Source organism: Seriola lalandi, unplaced genomic scaffold, assembly GCF_002814215.2.
Source record: "Seriola lalandi dorsalis isolate HSWRI2012SDOR001 ecotype SW California unplaced genomic scaffold, Sedor1 jcf7180002054571, whole genome shotgun sequence".
Taxonomy (NCBI): Eukaryota; Metazoa; Chordata; class Actinopteri; order Carangiformes; family Carangidae; genus Seriola; species Seriola lalandi.
Genome location: NW_019525124.1, coordinates 119852 through 130185, shown reverse-complemented (window position 1 = coordinate 130185; position 10334 = coordinate 119852). Strand labels below are relative to the sequence as shown.

The window sequence follows — 10334 nt, the reverse complement described above, 5'->3', positions numbered from 1 at the left end:
GTAAATACAGTATGTTCCTGTGTCTACTGCCAGAAGGTATCAGATTAAAGAGATGATTACCGGAGTGAGTCAGCTACCTTGATGATGTGTGTAGGCCTCTTTGAGCAGGCTGAGTTGTAGATGTAATCGATGTCAGGCAGGTGATGACCAACAGGTGTCTGCTGGTCATCATATAATTTCATTCCAAGGCCATCTTTTCAAAATCAAGTTATCAGATCAGTTTTTTTTCTATTAAAGTTCCTTGTCTGTGTGTGTGATAGGGCATGGTGAGTAATAAAGGGCAGGTAAATATGCTGTGTCTGTGGTGGGTGAGGGAAGCAGCATCTGGCCAGTATGGGGTCAGTGTCCGCCCAGTGTCACATGCCTGCAGGAGGCAGAGGAAAGGTCAGACACACAGAGAACCCACTGCTTCCGGCTCACTGACCTATACACACATACACACACCTAAACCCACCTACACACACACACACACACACACACACACACACACACACACACACAACCTGGATTACATTTCCCTTCCTATAAACTTTGCCTCAACCCTTAGCCTTGACCCTAAACTAATGATGATCAGCTCCAGTATCTTTCTGTATCTCACTTAATCTAATCCTGACTGGTTTTATCGAAAGCATATCATTTTTATATTATAATCTTGGATAAGCTTGGATAATTATTATAACCATTTGCCCCCCCCCCCTTTTTTTTTCTTCTAATTGACTTTTGTATAGTTAGGCCACTCACATAACATACTGTACCTGCTGCTGTGAGAGAACGGGGATGATAGTTATGCACTCATAAAGTCCCAAAATGTGAGCTGAGCAAGGAGGGAGGGAAAAATAACTCAATGAAGATATCTGTGAAGATATCACAAACACTCACATGCGGTGACCTTATGTTGGGAGAGCAGGCAGGGGCGGTTGTTACCAGTTGTTACACACTGTGGCTGCAAAAACCTTGTACAAATGAGTTAGAAAAGAACCTGAGCATATGACAACTTCAGTAGGAGGCTAAAACTATTTATTTAAAAAAAAAAATCATATTGTATCATGTATGAAAAAATCCAAAATGAACACTGTAAGCGGATTACTTGATTACTGTAGGTGAATTATGTAAACAGCATTTGTATAAGAATGATTCTACAGAAGTGTATTGCTGCCACGCCAGAAAAAAAAAAAGTAACATGATATTTTCACGTTATTGTGACATACAAATTTATGACACAAGCAGAAACTTTTCTTGTGATAGGCCTTCCACTATTTATATTATTATAACATAAAACATTTCACATTATAACATGGTAACTTCAAACTTACAGTATGTTTGAATGAGGCAATGGTGTGCAGAGAATAAACGGAGAAATATGGCTCATTTTACAGGATTTGATGAAGTTCTATTTCATACCCACTTTTCATCCGAATGAGCTGGAGAAATAAAACTGTCCTGTGAGTCGAGTAATCAGGGACCTTCCACAAATTGCAACACCAAAAACAGAGACTACGAAAATATTCAAAAACCTTCCTTTCCTTAAGTGTTTTGGTAAAACCAATAGACTGTTGATGTGTTAAGTGATTTTTCTGACACTAGTTTGGAAAAATTTGCTTTTTCATAAATTTGGTGAATAAATAATGTGAAAATATCATGAGAAAGAAATCTTATTATAACAATAAATTTTTCATGTTATCAAGTGATGCTGATCCCTTTTTTTGGCATGACAGCAATAACTATCAGTAGGAATCTGTCACAAGGTTTTTCATCCAAATAAATGGTTTTGGAAGTTCTTCCATAGAGCAATTTAGCTTCATTGGTGACCATTTGTGAATTAACACACATTCATAACTGACACTAAATCTGTCATCAAAAACGGTCGATCATAATAAAGTTAAACATTATAAACTGTTTTAAAATTATGAGTTTTAAGACTGTAGTACGATTGGAGCAGTTGCAGAGCAGGTGTGTAGGAAGCAATTATCAGAAGCAGGTGGCAGTTATAAAGAGGGTCCTGTTGCCCAAGCCTTGGTCCTGGATGGAGAAGAAGTTGGCATTGGAGGAGGTATATGGAGTCCTTTGAAAGTAAAGAGAAAGGGGGTTCAGCATGTAGAGCGCATACAATTAAGGCTTCGGCTCTCTCTCTGTCACTGTGGTTATTACAGTAAAGACAAAACCATAACTTAAAAAAAGAAAGTCAAGAGACAGAGGTTTGACTTTGTTGTGGGATATGGAACCAGGGAGATTTCTATCACATATTGACAGCTTCAGACATAGAAGCTTTTGTGAGCTAGTTATTAGTGGAATCTATTACATCATCATCATCAGAGAGAAGCAAATCTCGAATGAGGTATAGAGTATTAAAATGATTTCTTTGAAACACAGCCAGTGTTGAGCAGTGAGAAGATTGTTACCAGTCTCACCTTTGTTCCTTTACTGATTTGAATTTCTATAGTGTATGCAAATTCTACAGCACACAAGGGCAACAATTACAGTTACAACTCCTGGTTTCACCATGTAATCACACCAGAATGTATTATGTAATTGTGACATTTCATTATAACCAGATATATGGAAGTGGTCAGGATAGCAGTGTGAACAGAATTCAGAATTGTCTAGATGCAATGTAGCTAGGATGTGTATGTGAAATGCAAAGGGATGGGTAGGAAGAGTGAGTAAATGCAATGGCAGATATTTATATAAAAGAGCCCCAGGAGATGCACTTTCAGCCATTTTAAGCTAAATGCAGGCATGCAGTAATGGGAGCCAACAATATGCATTCTTTTGATCTCTGAAATTATGGTGGAAACTACTGCAGTCTGTCCATATTAAGGACACGGGGAGCTACAGAAAACAGAGCTGGAGCTTGAATGCACCATTATGGCAGCTGATGCCGTTAAAACACAGAAAATCCCATCACTACAAGGTTCCTGCTCTGCACTGATCCCAATAAAATCCATTAAAATGCTTCTTCTATTTACATTTTATAGTCTGCATCAATTATTTCATGAGTTAGCAAAACTACTTATCAACACTATTATGTGTGCATTGCCAACCTGTGTCTTGCGTGCACTGCCAAAAATAGTTTGTCATTCAAAATGTTAGCAATTGTATCTGTCAATGAAATTCAAGCATTAACTGACTTCATGTTTTTTCCTGTCTGTCATCATGGCTGTAGCTAAGGGGGTAGATCTGATTGTGGGAAGGTTGGTAGTTTGATTCCTGTGTGCATTATGAAGTGTCCAAAACCCCAATTTGCAGGAAATTGTATCATCACTGCGAATGTGCAGTTATGGTAGAAAAGTGTTGTATGAATGGGTGAATGTGGCTTCCATTGTAAAGTGCTTTGAGTGGTCGATAAGACTAACAAATCTCTGTATAAGTGCAGTCCATTTACCAACAGCAGTCAAATAATGACTGATAGCTAATGTTAGCATATATTTTATGGTGGTGGGTATCTATTATTTATAGCTTCAAGAAAAATAGAAAATTACTTCATATAATCCAACTTAATTGTGAGTTTTAAAAAATTCAGTACAAGGATACAAAAGACAAGTTGTCCCTAACACAAAAGTCAGGGTGCTTGTATCCAAGGAAACTCAGATACAATGTGCATTACTGGAGCACTGGTGTCTCTACAAACACTACTTCAACTGTGAGTAAGGACCATTTGCTATCATGTGCCACCTAGAACACCGACTGCTTTGAGAGTAAAGGTTGGCCTTACCCAGGTGTAGTATGGTGCTCCTAACTAAGTGAAAATTCTACTTCTATTCTAAAACAATAAATTAATAAGAAATCAATTGGCTCAGACGACTGTCGTTTACCCTTGGCCTCAGGTGGCCAACAGATGTTGTCACATCTGTTGTGACAACATCCAAGAGCCCTAACGAACAGCGTGACAACAGTGGCCTTAATAAGGACCTCACACTTGGAAAACTAAGACCTGGATGTTTGAAAATCTCTCACCAACAACTCACTCTTTGGGCCCCTTAACACCAGTCAATCAACGTCTGAGGGCAGAAGACCACCTGAATATTGTTGTCGTTTATCCTTGGCCTCAGGTGGCCCAACGACTCTTAACATCTGTTGTGACAACATCCACGAGCCCTAACGAATTGACTGAATACAATGGCCTTAATAAGGACTCCACACTTGGAAAACCAAGACATGGAAGTTTAAGAATCTCTCACCAACAAGTCACTCTTTGGGCCCCTTAGCACCGGTCAATCAATGTCTGAAGGTAGAAGAACACCTGAATATTGTTGTGGACAATGTGGAAACCTTGACTGTGAGTTGCCATTCTTCTTTTTCCTTTCCCACTGCTGCATCTACACAGTGCACATTATACATGACTTCACACCAGTCCAGAAAAAGCACATGTGCAGCAAAAGGCATGTCCCATGTTGCTGTTTGTGGCATCTGCACATTACAGTTGTGTAACTCATATTTAAAAGCCCATTGTTCCAAAACATGTTTTGCTACCACACTGTACAATTATCCCAAAAAGTGTGTTGCCCTGTAGGGGTATCAAACACAAACAGATGAAAAGGTAGGTTGCATTGGCCGGGAATCGAACCCGGGTCTCCCGCGTGGCAGGCGAGAATTCTACCACTGAACCACCAATGCTCACATGACCAATTTAGTGTACCGCTGCGCGAACGAACGCAACAAACAACTGAAACCTAGTTGTCCGCACACCCAACCGTTTCCTCCAGATAAAGTACATTTACCTATGAGAGGATGTTGGTTGTTGAAAATTGTTGCTATCAATGTGGGTACCTTGACTGTGTTTTGCCATTCTTCCCTTTCCTTTCCTTTCCCACTGCTACACCTACACCGTGTACAGTGTACATGACTTCCCACCAGTCCAGAAAAAGCACCTGTGCAGCAAAAGGATGCCCCGTGTGAGGCTCGAACTCACGACCTTCAGATTATGAGACTGACGCGCTGCCTACTGCGCCAACGAGGCCTGCAACACGGTCGGACTAGATGGGTAAAATTGAAAAGATCTCTCAATGTAATGCAGACACAAAAGACAAGTTGTCAAGTTGTAAAGACTAAAACACAAGATCTACAAGCCTTTACCCAGCACATCAACTCAGTGGACAAGAACATAAATTTCACAAGAGAGGATGTCAAAGACAACCACCTCCCTTTCCTTGACTGTGACGTCCACCTTGCTGAGGACAGGAGCCTCCACATTGGGGTATACAGGAAGCCCACGCACACAGACCGATACCTACTCTTTGACTCACATCATCCACTGGAGCACAAAATGGGTGTTATCAGAACCCTGCAACACAGGGCTGACAACATACCAACCTCCACTCGGGCCCAAGCAGAAGAACATAAACATCTAAAGGGAGCCCTGAAAACTTGTGGCTATCCGAGTTGGACTTCCATCTACAATGTCGCCCTTTCATCGTTACCCAGGAGAGTCAACAACATAACCTCAGACGACTCTCAACGATCGTCATCCACCAGGGGCTCACCTGAACCTAACGAGTGTCGTTCACACGGGATAACAACAGGGTCACCTGACCATAACGACGGTCGTCCACATGAGACCACAACAATGGTCAGGTGAAACCAGTACTTTCACAGGTACTTTGGTGGACCCACCCACAAGAGGTAAATACCTGGGTCCTACTCCACTTTCTTGGTCAGACTAGTGCGTACTAGAGAGACCAATACATAAGAACTGATGAAGCCGCTTGGATACAAGGAAACGCAGGTACAAAGTCGGCACTAGAGCGCTGGTGTGTCAGCAAAGACTACTTCAACTACTGTCATCATGTGGAACCTAGAGCACAGACGGCTTGGAGAGCAAAGGTTGGCCTTAGCCATGAGTAGCACGGTGCTATAAACTAAGTCAGATGCAATGCATTGGCCGGGAATTGAACCCGGGCCTCCCGCGTGGCAGGCGAGAATTCTACCACTGAACAACCAATGCTTACATGTGGGAGTTTTCACAACTGCACCAAAAGGCCCATTAAAAGGGCCAGCAGTCTCTGGCTGAACTGTTTGTCTGACAGTCGAATAGCTTTGAAAAGTCCCTCAAGTCCCCAACTTTTCAACATGGATGTAATACGAACGCTGGATGCGGTGTGGTCAGTCAGCCCTGCTGCTATTTTGTGCCAATGGCTTGCTTCTCTATTGCAACAGAAATGAATCACTTACATCCCAAAAAACATTTTACTCATGGAACACACCTCTAAAGGACTTATCTACATGTGTTGACTGAACAACTTGAATGGCAGAAACGTTTAAGAAAACTAATAAGAAATCAAGTAACTTACCAGATGAGTTCAGACGTCAATAGCCAGCTGTGTCCAAATTCATCCAGGGCATATTTGGGCAGGTCTTCAGGTCTGACCACACCAGGAAAGTTGTGGGAAAAGTAACGCTGGCATCTGTGGTGGAAAAGGCAGGTTACCACTGGATGGAAAGGTGAGAACAATCATTTTTTTCTTTTCACTTCCTTTCAAACTGTAAATGTGACATAAATTAACAGAATCTGTTTCTTTTTTAAAAAATCTAAATTGAAGTCTTGACAGTGTGTTTACTAGGGTTGGATTCGTTCTCAGGAGAATCCACATATCTGTCTGTTTCCTCTAACTATTTGCTATAAATGGTCAATTCTGTCTCTGTGTGTCTGACTGAAAGTCTGAAGGGTACTGCTGGGTCTGTATGAGCTGTCAGACAGGCCTGGCTCATACACACAGAGGAAGTAATATTGAGGCCACAGAGCCTTTAATGTCATCAAATGTATTGTCACAAAATAACAGATCAAAGGCTGCGTAACAGATCAATCAATGCTCGGAGCCCTACACCAAACTCCACAATTGACTAAAATGTGAGCACATAACAGAACCTGATGCCACCTATGATATCAGGGAATTTCCTACTTTCCCAATGCAATTACAGAGCAGCCTGAGATCAATCCAGCTGGAGAGTTGAGTTTGTTTCCATCGTCTCAGGCCCCTCAGTATCTGAACATACCCACTCCTGTATGTTCCTCTCTGCCTAGAGATAATTCAATCATCCTCACTTCCAGTTACTCTAAGGGCAAAGGAGCACACACCACCAGGTCCCCTCTGACTCCAATAACTCGATAGAACTGTGATTGTTTTTTGGTGTGGCACAGACTGCAAACAGTGAGTACACACACAAACACACACACACACACACACACACACACACACACACACATATAAATAAATGCAGGCTCCAAGACTAAGACGTTACAAAACTTTTCATGGGGTGGGTTCACTGGTCAGAGCTGAATCACCACAACCATGCGCCTGTTGTTGCAGTGTTTGCCGTTGGCTTTCTCAGAGGAATAACCAATGAGTTATGACCTTGCCCGCCGTGGCCTGCCTCTCCTCTCAGAAAATTCACCCCCTTGATCTCTTTCTTTGTCTCGCCCTGTATCACCTCTAGGTGCAAATCAACCATAATCAATTTGTCAACTCCAAAACACAGAGTCCGCAATCAAGAACAGTTTTGCTAATGTGTGGCTTTAAATAGGGGGAGGAGGTGAGCTGCAGGAAAACAGGCAGAGGAAATTATATACATTTAAACCAAGGTTTGGCATATGTTTTCACCAGCAGCTGCTCCCCGTGTGACAGGCTGCATTTAAGGCCGGAGATCTGGCGAAACAATGGAAAAATATATCTTCACTTTCCTGTGAGCTGGGATGAGTGGTCAGGCAGAGGCACAGAGAATGTGCGGCACCACAGAGGCTGAAGTGTTAGATTCCTTTCCTCTTCACAAGGAAGCTGTGGCCTATTGTCCAATCCTGAGATGTGCTTTGACAGCTTCTGGTCTTGGAAGCTAACCAGAGGTCCCCCACTTTGTTTGCTGAGGGGTCAGAGCTGCAGACATACAGTGTGAAAATGAAAAGCTAAATGGGGATGTTTTAGTGCAAAGTGTTTTTCCAGGGAGCCCTCCAGGCCATTGTTCAAACTGTCAAAAAGTACCTCTAATCCACAACTCTCCTCCTTTCCTCTTTCTTTCTCCTTTTGCCCATCCTTCCTCACTTTGTTTTCTGAGCATGCATAGGGCGTAGTCATTTATCAGCCAGGGTTTTGACAGACAGTAGGTTGAACACTGCAGGATGTGGGATCTGTGGAGGATGGTGATGGATTAAGAGCCATAGCCTTGCAATGCTTCAAGGGAACAATATTTAAAGAATAAAGATGAGCAGGATAACAGACTGCAGTGTACAGCAAGGCTTCAATATACTGACATGTAACCAGCTCTAAACTCAGAATACAGTTGAAGAGGGAGATGTGATTAGTCTTAGTTATTTGGCCCTGATATATTAAGAGCGGTAGGTAAGGTTGTCAGTGTCAGACTCCATGTGGCCATCCACATTACTGCAAAAAAACAAAAAAAACAAAACAGTAATACCTTCCCTTCTTCCCAGTAGGCTGCCTTTATAAAAGAGATGCCCATAAAACTGTTGACAGGACACCTCAAACTGCAAAGAGGGTCAGTTTTTAAAGCAATCTACTTCCAATACGGATCAGTATGCTAAGTGTTTGTCAGATTGTCCTGACCCCTTCCTCCAACATTTCCGACATTGGATTTGGTGGACAATTTGTTCAACTGCCTGAAACCGACAGTCTGATAAGAACATCCTCTTAATACAGCGATTCTCTCAAGCCCTGTGTTTTTCTTTATTTGCACAACTGTCTGTACAGTGGAGTATAAATACACCACAAAGATCTTTGAGGAGAGATTGTCTAAAGTGTGTGCTTTAGTCAAAACATTACAAAAACTTTTTGCACTTGGCTGGTGTGGAAAAGCTGATGTATGAATAAAATGAAAATGCGACAGAGTGCAGTGGAAACAGTTTTTGGGGAGCATATCTGTTGCGCAAAGCATGACAGTTATTTGTCCACCATATTTTCTTTCTGCATGGTTGTCCACCATTTGAGGTGTGATTGATACTTTTATCATTATGTCATCTGGTTACATCGATCATCTCCAATGTTTTAATGTTACCTAACAGGAGAATTAGTGCCACCAGCTGTTTATCACATAAATTAGCAGTTTCATTTGCAGATTTTCTCTTCTTGCCTTTGAAAGTGACAGTTTTCTTTTAGAAGAGGTTGGACAACACTTCCTACAAAGTTTGTTTCAAGTATCCCAACCATAGCAATGTGAGATCTATTGGCCACTAATGTGCATATGTAGTTGGTCACAATGTGTGTAAGTGGACCAAGAAAACACCACCCTGTTTCTTATTCAGTTCTTAAAATACATTTAAATTGAACATAAATTAAAGTATTGGAGATATTGAAATTTTGACTTGATGATGTCTTTAGATGAAAAGTTAAAGGCTCAACCAAGTTGGTACAACACAGCGTGGAAAACACTGTACCAAACTTTTAACCCAATCTATGTTGTCGATTTCAAGATGTTTTACTGGATTATTATTGAAAACCTTGACCTGGTGGTGCTAGGGGGGAGTTTATAGACTCACTAGTTAAGGGACCATAACCATCTATACAAACTATAATGCCATTGACGCCAACATGCAGTTGTCAACATTGACATCCTCAGTGCCATGCAAGCAGCATGGCTAAAAAAAGAAATCCCAACACGTCTTCACACTTTTTAATACATGCATCTCAGCATTTAAATTGCAAAGTGACTTACAGAGTTTCAGCATGCATATGCATGAAGATTTTGATACTGTAACCTATTTTGCTCAGTGCATAATTGTTTCATTCTTTTCTTTTATCCTCCAAAGTGCCCCACATTCATAAAGAACTTGGACAGAAAAGACTTACTGAAAAAGACAGTGGAAATATCTAGTGATATTATCAAGTTTAAAATTAACCTGCTTAACTTTTTCTTCTTCAACTGTTTCTTTTATTGAGGATGATGCATCAGATATAATAAATATAGATCTAAGATTGGATTCCAAAGAGTCATGTCTCAGCATCCACTGCTATGCACCAAATAACGCAATCTAAAGCACATTTAATTTTTATTACAGTGAGTGTGAAGTGCATTGAATATTCCCTTTGCATCACATTGGCTGGATTCTTCTCTGCTTGCAGATTTGACTTGGAAGGCAGGAGAAGGAGGACATTTCTCTCGTAGCTGCAACCTGCACTCACCTCTGTTTGCAGTTATTTCTCAAAAGCTGCTGTACTGCAGCTTCCTATTTCAATTCAATCTAGTCCCTCCTGTTTAAGAAGTACAGAGTCAGGGGAACAATGTGGCCTCCTCACAGCAAAGTCTGTCACATTTTAATGAGACTCATCTTACATTTCCCTCAGTTTTCAGTTTGAGACGAGGCGGTCGCCAACACATCCATCATATCGTCC

General features: G+C 41.3%; 3 non-coding genes across 3 annotated transcripts; all 3 read right to left on the bottom strand.

Annotated features, from left to right (window-relative positions):
- Positions 1-4543: 4543 nt before the first annotated feature.
- Positions 4544-4614, bottom strand: trnag-gcc (transfer RNA glycine (anticodon GCC)). Its single transcript has one exon. It is a non-coding gene; the product is annotated as a tRNA-Gly (tRNA).
- A 270-nt stretch (positions 4615-4884) lies between these two features.
- On the bottom strand, positions 4885-4957 carry trnam-cau (transfer RNA methionine (anticodon CAU)). Its single transcript has one exon. It is a non-coding gene; the product is annotated as a tRNA-Met (tRNA).
- Positions 4958-5870: 913 nt separating this feature from the next.
- Positions 5871-5941, bottom strand: trnag-gcc (transfer RNA glycine (anticodon GCC)). Its single transcript has one exon. It is a non-coding gene; the product is annotated as a tRNA-Gly (tRNA).
- Positions 5942-10334: the final 4393 nt, after the last annotated feature.